Source organism: Bos taurus, chromosome 5 (genome assembly GCF_002263795.3).
Source record: "Bos taurus isolate L1 Dominette 01449 registration number 42190680 breed Hereford chromosome 5, ARS-UCD2.0, whole genome shotgun sequence".
Classification (NCBI taxonomy): Eukaryota; Metazoa; Chordata; class Mammalia; order Artiodactyla; family Bovidae; genus Bos; species Bos taurus.
In genome coordinates this window covers 14395700-14410713 of record NC_037332.1, presented here as the reverse complement: position 1 = coordinate 14410713, position 15014 = coordinate 14395700, and the positions used below count along the sequence as shown (strand labels likewise).

At 37.8% G+C, this 15014-nt stretch overlaps 1 pseudogene; it reads right to left on the bottom strand.

Moving 5' to 3' along the window:
* Positions 1–6005: 6005 nt before the first annotated feature.
* Positions 6006–6106, bottom strand: LOC112446849 (uncharacterized; annotated as a pseudogene).
* Positions 6107–15014: the final 8908 nt, after the last annotated feature.

Below are 15014 nucleotides of genomic sequence, written 5' to 3'. Positions count from 1 at the left end.
TCTGGAACTAGACTGCTCAGTTGTCAAGAATGATAATCATAATAATATCAGCTGACATCCACTGAACTCTTACAGCATGCCAAATTCATTTCTAAGAACTTTAAAGATATTAATGCATTTAAACCTCATTACAACACTAGGAGATCAGCCCTGGGACTTCTTTGGAAGGAACGATGCTAAAGCTGAAACTCCAGTACTTTGGCCACCTCATGCGAAGAGTTGACTCATTGGAAAAGACTCTGATGCTGGGAGGGATTGGGGGCAGGAGGAGAAGGGGATGACAGAGGATGAGATGGCTGGATGGCATCACTGATTCGATGGACGTGAGTCTGAGTGAACTCTAGGAGTTGCTGATGGACAGGGAGGACTGGCGTGGTGGGATTCATGGGGTTGCAAAGAGTCAGACACGACTGAGTGACTTAACTGAACTGAACAACACTAGGAAATAGGTCTATTATTACCTATACCTTACAAAGAATGGCCCAAATTTACAGAGCTAATAAATGGTAGAAGGAGAGTTGGGAATTCAGTAGCCGTGATTCAGAGCCTTGTTCTCAATCACCCAGCTCTCCCACTGTTTGTTCTTTCCCTTTATGCCGTTTACCAGATTTATGTACTCTACTTGCACTTCTAATGCAAAGGAAGATGCAAAGATTCCTATTAAATGTATCCCTCAGTCTTTCCAGCAGCTTCCCAGGGGACTTGGAACTGCAGTAACCAGACAATTGTTTGATTGGGATATTGCTTTCCTGAAGTAGCATCAGTTATAGAATAATGCAGACTCTCAGACTTAAAGGAAATATGCAATTATTCAGCTTTTTATTCTAACAATTGATTTGAACATCAAAACCAAAAAGTTTATGTCAGAAATAGAAAAGATAGAATGAGCAAAATGTGACTATTTCCATCTGGAGCTGTTGAGTACTGAAGTGTCTAAGGAGAAGCTGAAATAGCCCATGGTGTGACTTATATTTGCGAGGTAATAAACTCTGGCCTGCTAAAATAACTGATGCCTACTTGGTTTGACACACATCAACTCCCGTCTCTTTATTTATTATGGAATAATCAACTTTGATTTTCTTTTTCTCATTTTCAACAAAAGAGTGAATTATATACATATATATATGATTTATAATTAATTTATACAAAGTGTTTATATATGGGAGTTCTTATTTTCCACATACTTGATATACAATAATTTTATCAACTATCTTTTATCAATAGATATTAAAAGTATTTTAATTTTTGTTTTTCACTGTGTTTGTATTTGTTTTCAATTTCCATTTGCTTGTTTTCTATTTACTGTTGAACTTCTGCTTTAAATAATTGCCAGCAATATTTGAGTAAATATTGTGCACTGTGAAAAGCTTTTATTGTCACTACCTATCATATGGGGGTGGGAAGGCAATGGCACCCCACTCCAGTACTCTTGCCTGGAAAATCCCATGGATGGAGGAGCCTGGTAGGCTGCAGTCCATGGGGTCGTGAAGAGTCAGACATGACTAAGCAACTTCAATTTGACTTTTCACTTTCATGCATTGGAGAAAGAAATGGCAACCCACTCCAGTATTCTTGCCTGGAGAATCCTAGGGATGGGGGAGCCTGGTGGGCTGCTGTCTATGGGGTTGCATAGAGTTGGACAGGACTGAAGCGACTTAGCAGCAGCAGCAGCTTTATGTTTGCTAGCAGTTAGACTCTAGACTTTAGGATATTTTCTATAATATCACACAGGAACACTTCAGAAAACTAGAGTTCAACAAGCGGAGAAGGCACAGATCCTCTATCATTATTCCCATAGAGACCCCTGCCAGGGCTCGAGCAGCTTGTTGCATACAAACACCATCTATAAATGCTCCAAGAGAGGGATCCAATTCACTGTTGCAACTGTGTCAATGGAGGGGTGTGTTTTCTAGTTTGGGCCAGATGTTTATACTTGTTTGGAAAAACCAAGTACCTAACACCTGTTAGAGCTTTTCCCCAATATCCCTCCAGGCCTTGGGTGTTATTGTTCTTTTAAACTTTCACCTATCAGATGAGTGCAAAATGTCCTATTATCTTTTTGCTATGTAACAAACCACCCCAAATTAGTGATTTAAAATATTGACAGCGTCTGCTGGGAATATGCAGTGTGGGTTGACTCGATAGAATTTGTTCTTTGTCTCATTCAGTTTAAGTTGGGCTTGTTTAAAGGCTGTGTGCTGGAATCATCCAAAGCCTTGCTCACTCACAATCTGGCAAGTTGATGATGGCTGTTGGCTGAGATTTCAGCTGGGGTTAGTGGCCAGAATACATACATGTGGCTTTTCCAAGAGTTCTTTGGCTTCCCCGCAGTATGGTGGCTCAGCTCCAAGGGCAAGCATTCCAGGGAAGAAATCTCGGCACTCCAGGAGAGTCATTTAGCATCACTTCTACCTCATTATACTCATTAGAAATCAGTCACTAAGGCTAGTTTATATCATGGGGAATTGGACTCTCCCTTTGGAAGGAATTTCAAAGAGTTTCCAGTCATGAAACCATTACAATAGAAATAATTCACAATTTCTTTAATTTTCATTTTTCTCACTACTTATTTTCAGCATCTTTTTGTGTTCATGTATCAGTTTTCTACTGCAGCATAAGAAATTACCACGAGTTTTGCAGCTGCAAACAATACTCATCGACTCTGTAAGTCAAAAGTTCAGGCATGGCTCAGAAGGATTCTCTGCTTAGACTCTCACAAGGCTGATCTAGGTGTTGGCTAGGCTGCACTCTCATCTGGAGGCTTGATTAAGGAAGGGTCCGTTTTCAAGAATCCTCATGTTGTCGGTAGAATTCATTTCCTCAAGGGACTTCCCTGACAGTCCAGTGGTTGAGACTTTGTGCTTCCACTGCAGGGGACATGGGTTTGATCCCTGACCACTGAACTAAAATCCTGCATGCTACATAACTTCCTCATGACACCTTTTTTCTTCAGAACCAGCAATGTAGAGAGTTTGTTTCTACTGGTTCAAGGTTAGGTCTGATCCAGCCAGAACAATCTTCTATTTCATTAACTCAATGTTAACCATTTTATCATTGCCATATTTTATTGGTTAGGAAAAAAAGACACATTTCTGCAAGGGAATGGATGCCAGGGATTACGGAGGCCACCTTATAACTTTGACTGTCACACCTGGCCTTATTTATTATTTAAATTGAATTGTTCCTTCATATCTACTTTTTTCCTGTATGGTTATTTATTCCCTTTGGCCAATTTGTAAAGGTTCTTTGTGTACTATAGGCATTATCCTTCATCTCTATTCTTTATCAAATATATTTTTTCCAAACCAAATCTATTATTTGTACATTGACTTTGGTTATACTTTTTTTAATTCATAAGATATTTAAAAATTTTATCTTTTTCCTTGAATTATCCTTGTGAAAAATTATTCACCTAAGATTGTGCTGTCTAGTATTATTAACAACTAGTCATATGTCCTTTAAATTTATATTAATTAAAATTAAATAAAATTGAAAATCTATTTCTTCAGTTCTACTCATCACGTTTCAAGTGTCACATGTAATTACTTTAGACAGTGGAGATATAGAATATGTCTATCATCGATAGCTCTAGTGGGCAGTGATAATCTAGTTGTTTTTAATAAAGAACTCCCATAGATATTTAAAAATTTTGTTTCTCATATTTTCTATTTATTAATTTTATATTTTGACTATATTAACTTCTTCCTCTAATTTTTTTTGTTTGTTTTATATTTCTTTCTCAAATGTTTTGTAGGCTTAGAAAGAAGTTCCTGTCTTCCTCCTTTTCTCCACTTGATTATTTATTATCAAATTCATTGAGGATGTACATTTACTTTTGAGATCAGTTTGTTAGAGTCTTAAAAAAATACAGCTTTTGGGTATAAGGATTATATAGGCATAAATTTCATAATTTCAAAACTGTTATATTAGGTTTCCACAAAACAATGTAACAACAGTATAATTGTCTAAGACTCATTAGTAGCAACAGTGTCAGACTTTACTTTTTTGGGCTCCAAAATCACTGCAGATGGTGATTGCAGCCATGAAATTAAAAGATGCTTACTCCTTGGAAGGAAAGTTATGTCCAACCTAGATAGCATATTGAAAAGCGGAGACATTACTTTGCCAACAAAAGTCCGTCTAGTCAAGGCTATGGTTTTTCCTGTGGTCATGTATGGATGTGAGAGTTGGACTGTGAAGAAGGCTGAGCGCCGAAGAATTGATGCTTTTGAACTGTGGTGTTGGAGAAGACTCCTGAGAGTCCCTTGGACTGCAAGGAGATCCAACCAGTCCATTCTGAAGGCGATCAGCCCTGGGATTTCTTTGAAGGGAATGATGCTGAAGCTGAAACTCCAGTACTTTGGCCACCTCATGCGAAGAGTTGACTCATTGGAAAACACTCTGATGCTGGGAAGGATTGGGGGCAGGAGGAGAAGGGGATGACAGAGGATGAGATGGCTGGATGGCATCACTGACTCGATGGATGTGATGGACCAACTCCCGGAGTTGGTGATGGACAGGGAGGCCTGGCGTGCTGTGATTCATGGTGTCGCGAAGAGTCGGACACGACTGAGTGACTGAACTGAACTGAACTGAGCATCAACTTAAAATAAGATACTTTGAAACCAAGCAGTAATATTAAATCAATAATAAGCAAGTGCAAACAGAAAGATACTAACACTAGCTGATTGAATTTAAGTCTAATAATAATAAAGAAGATACATAAAATATGATGCAAATGTCTAATAATATATGCTGCTGCTAAGTCACTTCAGTCGTGTCCGACTCTGTGCAACCCCATAGACGGCAGCCCACCAGGCTCTGCCATGCCTGCTGCCTATGTCTCTTGCCCTAAACCACCATATTTGTTTAGTCATCTCCCCAAACATCTTTATATATTGTCATGCATGGTCATGCTCCACAGGCTACCACCTCAAACTTGTTGTCCCATTATGGTGTCTACAGTCACCTTGCTTACCCTTGGCCTCTGCTATTGAGATCAATCATCTTCACTGTTGCTAGGGATTTCAGTCCTGTAACAGCATCTTCTAACAATAATCCTAGTTTCAAAAAGAAGAGACATGGCTGAACATTTTATCAGGGCAGTTGCTGACTCACAATGTGTTCCTTTTTAGCTTCAAATGACAAATCACGGACCTCCTGATGAGAGACAGCCGGTGTCGTCTATCATCCTTTGTGACAGATTCATTCTACAATTCCCACATCAAGCATGGCAGATTCATTCTACAATTCCCACATCAAGCATGGCTGTTTTTCTCTGCAACCTGCCATGGCAGTCCTAGCACCTTCTACACTTTGTATGGTCTATTTACTTCAGAGTGCTGAAGACACATCTCAGAAACATCATCAAATTGGCTATAGGGGCCTAAGTCAAATTAAATTTGTGTCATGAGTTTCCTTATGGACAAACTCTTTCTTTTTCACTTTTGTATTCTGCCCCCTTGATTCAGCTCCCACAGGATCTACTCCTAGTCATAACCTCCCAGTCCCTGTTGCTAAACGCTAGGCACTTATGGCAGCTCCTCTGTCATGTAGCACTGTTCCAGTTGGTTAGCTTATAATTGATTTGTTAGGCATGTGGGGGCTATAGGAGCCCATGGTGAAGAACAGACATTGACTGGGAAAGGCCCTGCTTTATCTGAGAGTTCTGTATAGCTCTGAAGCACGGGGCTATATTTTATCCTTTAGCAAGAGGATAAAATATAGAGTTACTTTTCTAGATTGAGAAACCTCAGGGGGACTTAGGTCCTCATAGTATTCTGTTTCCTCGACCTAATTTTCCCATTTCAAGTCTCAGGATCCTTGCATAAGTGTGATCCAGGCTTCATGAAAGAGATTTGCAAAGATGAGCATTCAACCTTCTTCTATGTTTATCTATACTTGAAATAAACTTCTATTCCAGTCTCTTAACATGATCAGTCCACCCAATAGAAAAAATAACTGTTTTATCAAATGTTAAGGAAGCCTCTGGCTCACATTTTTAATTGAATATGGAATGCTTTATGAATTTGCATGTCAACCTTGTGCACGGGCCATGATATTCTTCTTTTTCCAATTTTATTGCATGTACAGCCAAAGCAAGCACTGACTCTCTTAAATTTTTATTTGAATTATAGGAATTGATGTTTGATTATCTCAAGTCTGTCATTTTTTTCTTTTCAAAGTACCAATGTTGCTTACCAATAGCTATCTAATTTCTCAATTATTATTATTACTATAATAGCCATATTTCTAAAATATCTCTAGCCAAAGACCAGAGACATTTTATTTATCAGATATCAAATACCAGTGCATCCTTTTTCAACTGCAAATAAACCAAATTCACTAGAGGTGAAAGTGTTAAAAACTATAGTTTTACAACAGACCAGGGACTGTCGATTTTCCACCTACCGCCTGAGATGGAGCCTTCATTTCAGTGGTTCACCATATTTTCAACACCAGAATCCCATTCTACAGTCAGCTGCCTAGGGATCACTTCTTATATCCTAGAAGCAGAGATTGAGACAAAGATTCAGGTGTGGATGGTGTATTGCGTGAGAGCTCTGTAGGAAAATCCTGTAAGAGAATGAAGGAAGTCAAGTAGTCTAGGGAAAAATCTAAGCAAGGATGCAAACTAGTTTTGGTGTGGTACACACGGGGAATGAGGGCTATTCCTTAATAGTGAATTACCCCAGTAAGAGTTGTATCACCCTGAGGCTAAGGAACAGAATTTCTATGATTTTATTAGTCAGTAAATGGAGAGAAGGTGATGTAACTGCCCAACTGTTCCCAGGAAAGTTGGCTCCCTTCAGCCAAAGGCAGTCCTTCTGAGAAGGTCACAGTTATAAGCCATTTGTTTCAGCACTGACAGTAAAGACAAATTGGTAAAGAGGATCTGGGTAAGGCACCAAGAAATTTTACCACCTACCTGCAGTGTAGTTGAGAAGCACTAGTGGAGTGAACTGGAGAAGGCAATGGCACCCCATTCCAGTCCTCTTGCCTGGACAATCCCATGGACGGAGGAGCCTGGTGGGCTGCAGTCCATGGGGTCACTAAGGGTCTGACATGACTGAGGGACGTCACTTTCACTTTTCACTTTCATGCCTTGGAGAAGGAACTGGCAACCCACTCCAGTGTTCTTGCCTGGAGAATCCCAGGGACGGGGGAGCCTGGTGGGCTGCCGTCTATGGGGTCGCACAGAGTTGGACACGACTGAAGCGACTTAGCAGCAGCAGCAGCAGCAGCAGTGGAGTAAACACTGGAATAATTCAAATGTAGAACTTTCATAAAGTTTATTAACGCCATTTTGAACATTTAATTGTAGATCTTAGCTATTTTATTACTTATTATGATGATTTCTGACTTCATCATTTATTGAAGAGTGACTATATGTTATGAATTTACTTATGTACACAGAGCAAAAAAAAATGTGAGGAATAATGTTGCTCTCATGAACTTTATAATAAGTCATCAACATTTCAAGAAATCATGAAAAAAACTCCAATAGAGGTATTACAATACTTACTACTATAAGCCAAGGGACACAGACATCAATGTGAAGTCAAAATTTTTGATAAACATCTCAAGCACTAGGGAGGGAAAATTTGAAATATTTTTTGCTGTGTCTTTTTAATCAGTATAATTATAAAAATATATCTTCTTTTAAAGAGTAAGTTTGAGTTCTTTAATGTAATCTATCATCACAGAGCTATTATATAAAAAGGGAATGGTGAGTCTAGATATTTTGTTATAATCAGGCTATGCCTTTGGAAAATAATGGCAATTTCTGCATTTTTAGTTTAAATAACAATCACATCACCATTACATTATGTATCTTTCCCTTATTACAGCAGTTAGTGTTGGTCTTTTAGCTAAGCTCACTCAGCAGTGGCTAGCCACAGATATTGACTGTTAGAGAGCAACTCTTCTATTTAAATCTTCTTTAAATAAAAGACAGGCAAACAACACTTCAGTTAGGAATTTATTTTTGATTAAGAGTAAGTCTTATAACAAATACAATGATCAATAGCACACTTGGAGAAGATTAGCATGAGATAACATGAACTGAAAGCTCTCTTTTTTCCCCTAGCTATTCGCAACTTAAATATCTATTGAAAATTATGCCAGGTTATACCCACAATGAATAGTAATGCATTTATTGAAAAATGGAAAATTCTCCTTATAGTCAAAATGTTCCTAGCATTTGCAAAGGAAGAGTCTCAAAGTAGCACACAATGCCAGGAGGATGTTTTCTGTGCTCTTCAAAAGCTTTTTGTTGTTGCTAACAGAGTAGTATTTTTAGGATATTTTTAGGAAGACATTTTCCAAGATTGTTTCCCATCCTCATGTTTCACAGATTGCTACAGTTGTTTTTATTTAACAAACTGTTTACAAAGACATTGCCATTCAGAAAATTATGGCTTAAACAAAATCTGATTATATTTGCTGCAAAACATCTGGGAGAACTAATATAGGTTCTATGAATCTCTGACTGAAACAGAATTATCTAAGCTATAGGACTTTGGGACCCATTTTTCCTGGAGTACATCATGTGGTAGGTTCTGAGAAACATTTTTTAGAGAAGTTGCATTAAGGTAAATTCTACACTCACTTCTTAAATGTCATTGTTACTGAATATAACAGTACTTCAAAGAATGCGAATCAGTCAGGGTCTTCTCAGGAGACAGAATTACCCAGTAATTTGAAGCGGGAACATTTAATATAAAGAATGTTTAAGTATTAGATTAATGAAATGGTAGACACTTGATCCTTGGAGGAAAAACCTATTACAGACATAGACAGCATATTAAAACAAGAGACATCACTTCCAACAAAGGTCTGTATAGTCAAAACTTTGGTTTTGCCAGTAGTCATGTATGGATGTGAGAGTTGGACTATAAAGAGAGCTGAACACCTAAGAATTGATGCTTTTGAACTGTGGTGCTGGAGAAGACTCTTGAGAGTCCCTTGGACTACGAGGAGATCAAACTTATTAATCCTAAGGGAAATCAACCTTGAATATTCATTGGAAGGACTTCAGCTGAAGCTGAAGCTCCAAAACTTTGGCCACATGATGCAAAGAGCCAATTCATTGGAAAAGACCCTGATGCTGGGAAAGACTCAGGGCAGGAGGAGAAGGAGAGGACAGAGGATGAGATGGTTGGATGGCGTCATAGACTCAATGGACATTAGTCTGAGCAAACTCTGGGGATGTATAAGGACAGGGAAGCCTGGCGGGCTGCAGTCCATGGGGTCACAGAGTCAGACACCACCTACCGACTGAATAACAACAGTAAAGGCTGGTAAAATGTTAAAAAAAAAATCTCTGACGTATATGGGAATAACAGATGTGTGTTCGCCACTACCAGAACCCTACGGAAGAATCCCACTCTCCATCCTGCCAGGGCTGAAAGCTACACCTTTTTCCAGCAGACATGGCCATACAAAGATATCACTGTGATGAGGTGCTGGTGGAATTTGCGAGAACTCCTCCCTCTTGAACTTGCAGGAAATCAGTTCTATATGGTATAGAAGAAAGCTGTGCACAGAACGATGTCTCATGGATACACTCTGTCATGTGACTTTTCCTAAGGGAGTTGTGGGGGAACTCGCTTAGTGCTGAGTACATGGCACGCTGTACATGGCAGGAGTTGGGCGCTAGGGAAGTTGCGCGTGCGCTGTAGCAGCCTGACGCTGGAGAAGCTGTGTGTGCTCGAAGAGCCGAACGCACTGGAGCAGCTAGAAGCCGCCTGGACCACAGCAGTGCTGGAAAGGCCAAGTGCATGGGTGTAAAGCACGAGCCTTCCAAGTAAGCGCCAGAAGCAGAAGGAAAAGCCCTTTCTCTTGCAAAGCCATTGGCAAAGCTTACTGCCAACTGGCAAAGGAAAACTATAAAGTTCCAGATTCACTTTTGAAGAACAGGTAAGGATGGGTAAATTGTGAGGTAAGAGACATTCGGTTGATAACTGGTACAGAACATTATGAAATTTAGAAGAAAAGTTATTATGTTATTCTGTTATTGTTTACTTTGATAATACTCTACATACATTACGACTTGCTCAAAAAATTTGGGGTTTTTTTGGTAAATAATAGGAACAGTCAGAAGTGATTAAGTACATTTCTTTTTTTTTTTTCAGAAAAAGGCTTAAAATGCTGCTTCTAGTTTCAAGGTAAACTTGATATGAATTCAGTTTAGTTTACTTCAGTTGCTCAGTCGTGTCCGACTCTTTGTGACCCCATGAACCGCAGCACGCCAGGCCTCTCTGTCCATCACCAACTCCCGGAGTCCACCGAAACCCACGTCCATTGAGTCGATGATGCCATCCAACCATCTCATTCTCTGTTGACCCCTTCTCCTCCTGCCCTCAATCTTTTCCAGCATCAGGGTCTTTTCCAATGAGTCAGCTCATCGCATCAGGTGGCCAAAGCATTGGAGTTTCAGCTTCAACATCAGTCCTTCCAATGAGCACCCAGGACTGATTTCCTTTAGGATGGACTGGTTGGATCTTCTTGCAGTCCAAGGGACTCTCAAGAGTCTTCTCCAACACCACAGTTCAAAAGCATCAATTCTTCAGTGTTCAGCTCTCTTTATAGTCCAACTCTCACATCCATATATGACCTCTGGAAAAACCATAGCCTTGACTAGACGAACCTTTGTTGGCAAAGTAATGTCTGTGCTTTTTAATATGCTGTCTAGGTTGGTCATAACTTTCCTTCCAAGGAGTAAGCGTCTTTTAATTTCACTGCTGCAATCAGCATCTGCAGTGATTTTGATATGAATACTTTAGGCTATTAATTGCATATGGGACTTAGTTGCAAGCAACAGGATAAACTGCTAATAGTCATGTGCATGTGTGCTAGTGTTGGATGCTTTGAGACCCCATGGACTGTAGTCCACCAGGCTCCTCTGTCCGTGGGATTTTCCAGGCAAGCATACTGGAGTGGGTAGTCAAGACTTCCTCCAAAAGATCTTTCCGATCCAGGTATCAAACCCACTTCTCTTATGTCTTCTGCATGGACAGACAGGTTCTTTACCACTAGCGCCACCTGAGAAGCCCAATAGTCATATAAACAAATGAATACTGATTTTTCTCATGTGAGATAAACTCGTGAGAAAATCAGCTTCAGGCATTAGTTTGGTGGCCATCTATTTTGAGGCCGCCATATCTGTGATTCTCTTGGCCTTTTCCTCTTGCAAACCACGTGGCTCATCTATAATCAGGAATTATTTATGCAACCAAGGTAGAAAGGATAAATAATATATGAGGGCAGCTATGTCTGACCATTTTAAAGCAAAAGGAAACTAGAAGCCCTTGGTCACTTAGCCACTCCTAGTCAGGATTCTGGCTGCAGAAGCACATTTAAACTATGTCATTCTCCACAGCAGAGCATTCAAGGAGAATGCTGTTTGGGGATTATAGTATGCTAAGCCAGAGAATAATATCTTCTTCATAAGAGTTTCTTGAGGATGTGAATGTGATAATAATGTAGCTGATAATTTTAAAGCAAAAGCAGTAAAAACACTGGGAAGAGTGTGGTGAGCCAAGGAATAGCTGCCTCCAAAGATGACTATGGAACCTACTAGTATGCTGGGTTATGTGACAAAGAAAAATAAAGTTTGCAGATGGAATTAAGATTGCTAACATGTTGATCTGAAGATAGACTATACTGGAGGACCCATTATAATTACAGCAGTTATCAGTAAAATAGGGAGGTAGCGGAGGAAAATCAGATAGCAATGTATCTGTGAAAGAATGATGCTAGAGATGCAGAGACACTGGCTTTGAAGATGGAGGAACCGAACTCTAATCACGGAGCGCGGTCAGCCGCTAGAAGCTGGAAAAATGCAAGGAAACAGATTCTCCCCTAGAGACTATAGAATGGAATGAAGTTTGGCTGACACCAGTTTTAGCCCAATGAGACCTGCGTTGGACTTCCAGAACTACAGTAAATTGATAGGTGTTTGTAATTTTGAAATCACCAAGAATGTGACAATTTGTTACAGCAGCTATAAACACTAGGGAGAAATATAATGTAGATACAATATGGGGAGACTGCCTTTTCTCAACCTTTCAACTTCGTATTAAAATCTTTTGTGTGATTCTTTCTAGAAACATTCATTTACATATCGGATGGATTCAAAGTTTAGACATTGCTAACTAAAATTCTAGAAACAAATTAAGTTCATTCAGAGTTATTCATTTTCTATTGCAGAACCATTGTGAATGTATGTGAATCTTAGTAGATAGGTAAGACATAAAAATAATCCTTAGACTTGATACAAAGATATCATATATTTATTATCAAGTCTTTCTTGATTTTTTATTTTAACAATCTATTATTAGTGTGTAGACTGATATATCAAAAATGTTTAAAGAAGGAAGTTTAATGTTAATGGTAATATATTATATGTATTTTCCAGGTGTGATTAAAAATACCCCACAGAACAACTCAGTGGCAGATGTACTAACCATGTGGCTATATACATTATTTTATAGACAACTTTTTTTCCAGATGCTGAGTAGCTTTAAAGTTACAAATGATTAAAAATAATATCTGTCCTCTCTGAGACTCTCTGAGGTATCAATATTAAAAAATCACACATACTGTTGCAATTTCATATCATACTTTTTTTTTTTTTCTTACATTGAGTAGAACTGACAGTAAATTTGCCATAAAATATTTTAAATATCCTATTCCCATACAGGAACAATTTGTGTCTAAAGAAAAATATTAAATAGAGCAATTATCACTATAGAGTAGATTTAACGATTCTTTGCCACTTTATTCTCTCTTAGAGTATATATATCTCCTCCATTCCAAAGTTAATTCATTCTTAATATGGTGCAGACAGTTCTTAGTCTTCGGATATATCCTGACATGATGTAAATTCCTTGTTCTCCTCTGTACTTTCAGGTGGGCTTTGCCAAGTTCTGTGCCTCTCTAAATCACACTTTTCTCATTTGTAAAATTGGTACAATATTACAAAATACATAATACTTTGGAGTTTTTGCAGAGTAGTCACTTAATCAATTGTGGCAATTATTCTTATTAAAATAGAATACTACTGTTTATTTTTAAAAGTAAAACAAAACAGATATACCAGTCACATGGTTTAATAGAAACATATTCTGTGAAAAAATATTTCTTTCTAACAAGATGTGTTAAGTATACCAGTGATTTAAGTCAAGAAATGTATACCTTAATTTGCATTTGTTCTTTCTAATTTGATAAATTAAAAATTGCTCTCGGTTAGATATAAGCCTCATAAGGATTTCCAGAGCATCCAACGTGGTAATGTAGGATGTATACTTCAGAGTGCATGGGTGAAAACCAAATTTAGCCACGTGGTAGTGTAGGAGGAACACTTCGGAGTACCTAGGTGAAAACTGAATTTAGCAGTAGGAGGTACACTTCAGAGTACCTTGGTGAAAACTGAATTTACCATTGTGGTAGTGTAGGAAGTATACTTCAGAGTATCTACATGAAAACTGAATTTAAATAAAAGTTTATTTTTAGTTAACAGAGGAAAGACAAAAAAGTAAGGCTTAGATGGTAACAGTGATACAAATTTAGAAGACATATGTGTTTTGGTTTACAGACACACATACACACATCCCTCTTCCAGAAAATAAATGAACCAAAACTACTTTAGTGATCTTCTGACCGTGTCTCACTAACGGTTTTGTATTTCTGCAATTGTCTCAAAAGAACTGGACCAAGAGGATAAGTTCAATGTCACTTACATCTTTGATCAGTGTGCATAGGAGACTTTAAGGAACACACTAGTACTATTAATATTAATTATAATTATAATCACCTAATATTTTTGCATGATTACAGCATACTTGACTCTTTACTAAGTACTTTACATGTACTATTAAATCATTTTAACTTCACACCAATGTCCTTAGGTAGGTGCTATTAACATCATCTCCCTACACAGATGGGCAAATGAAGTGTGAGGGGATAAATAATTTGCTTAAGGTGACACAGTACAGTTAGCAAGTAGAGGAGAGAGGATATAATAATGATAACATATATTTTGTATTTATTATTTAATTGCATGAATAATTGGATTAGGGGGCAATAGGAGAAAGCTATTAAGTACACACTTAAAAGTTTTAACTCGGATATTTTACATGACCCTGCATGTAACTGATGGTAAGTGAGCAGTAATTTGTACTAATGGGTTTTCAATATCCATAACTAACTGTCTATTAATATGTTTATTACAAATCAAATCCTGCTGAGAAACTTGACATATCTTTATTAAATAAATACATGATATTTTAAAACTATTTCATGTAAGTTTATGGCAATCATTGTCATTACATATATATATATATATACACACACACACGTATGTATATATATGTGCATGTTGCTAATTACTACAGGACTTTTTCCTTTATTGAAGAATTACTTTTAAATGATGATTATTTGATGCTTGCATTCTCAAATTTCATTTTGTTTTCAAATTATGCTTACTTTTCTGTGGACAAATAAATATTTGTGTAATCTTGTGGATAAAAAGATATTTTGTCCTAGGGATAAAGTACTGAAATTATGTTTTAAAACCCACTCAGGAAAACATAATACTCTGTAAGTCTGTTAAATAAGTGATGGTATGTTTTAAAACACGTATAAATCGTGCCAACATAAGTTCATGACTGACTTGCTGGTCCTACTTATATGCTGAGGCTGGTATTGTAATTATTTTAAATGAGTCTTCAGTGGAATGAAAACAAGAATATAAAAAGGGAAAAAATACTATTTCCTGACATGGAACTACCAAATTAAAGACATGAATTTCTGTTCCCTGTACACTGAACCTTATATCCCTATGTGCCAGGTTGATATAATGATTTTTCCATATGGGGAAAACCTCTAAGGGAAACTTCCACAATTAAAGAAAAAAAGGCTTTACTGAGTGATACCCATTCTTTTTTTAAAAAAGCAAAGTTATCCATATCCTTCTAATTTTAACTTTCTTTTATTTCCAGTGCTTGAAT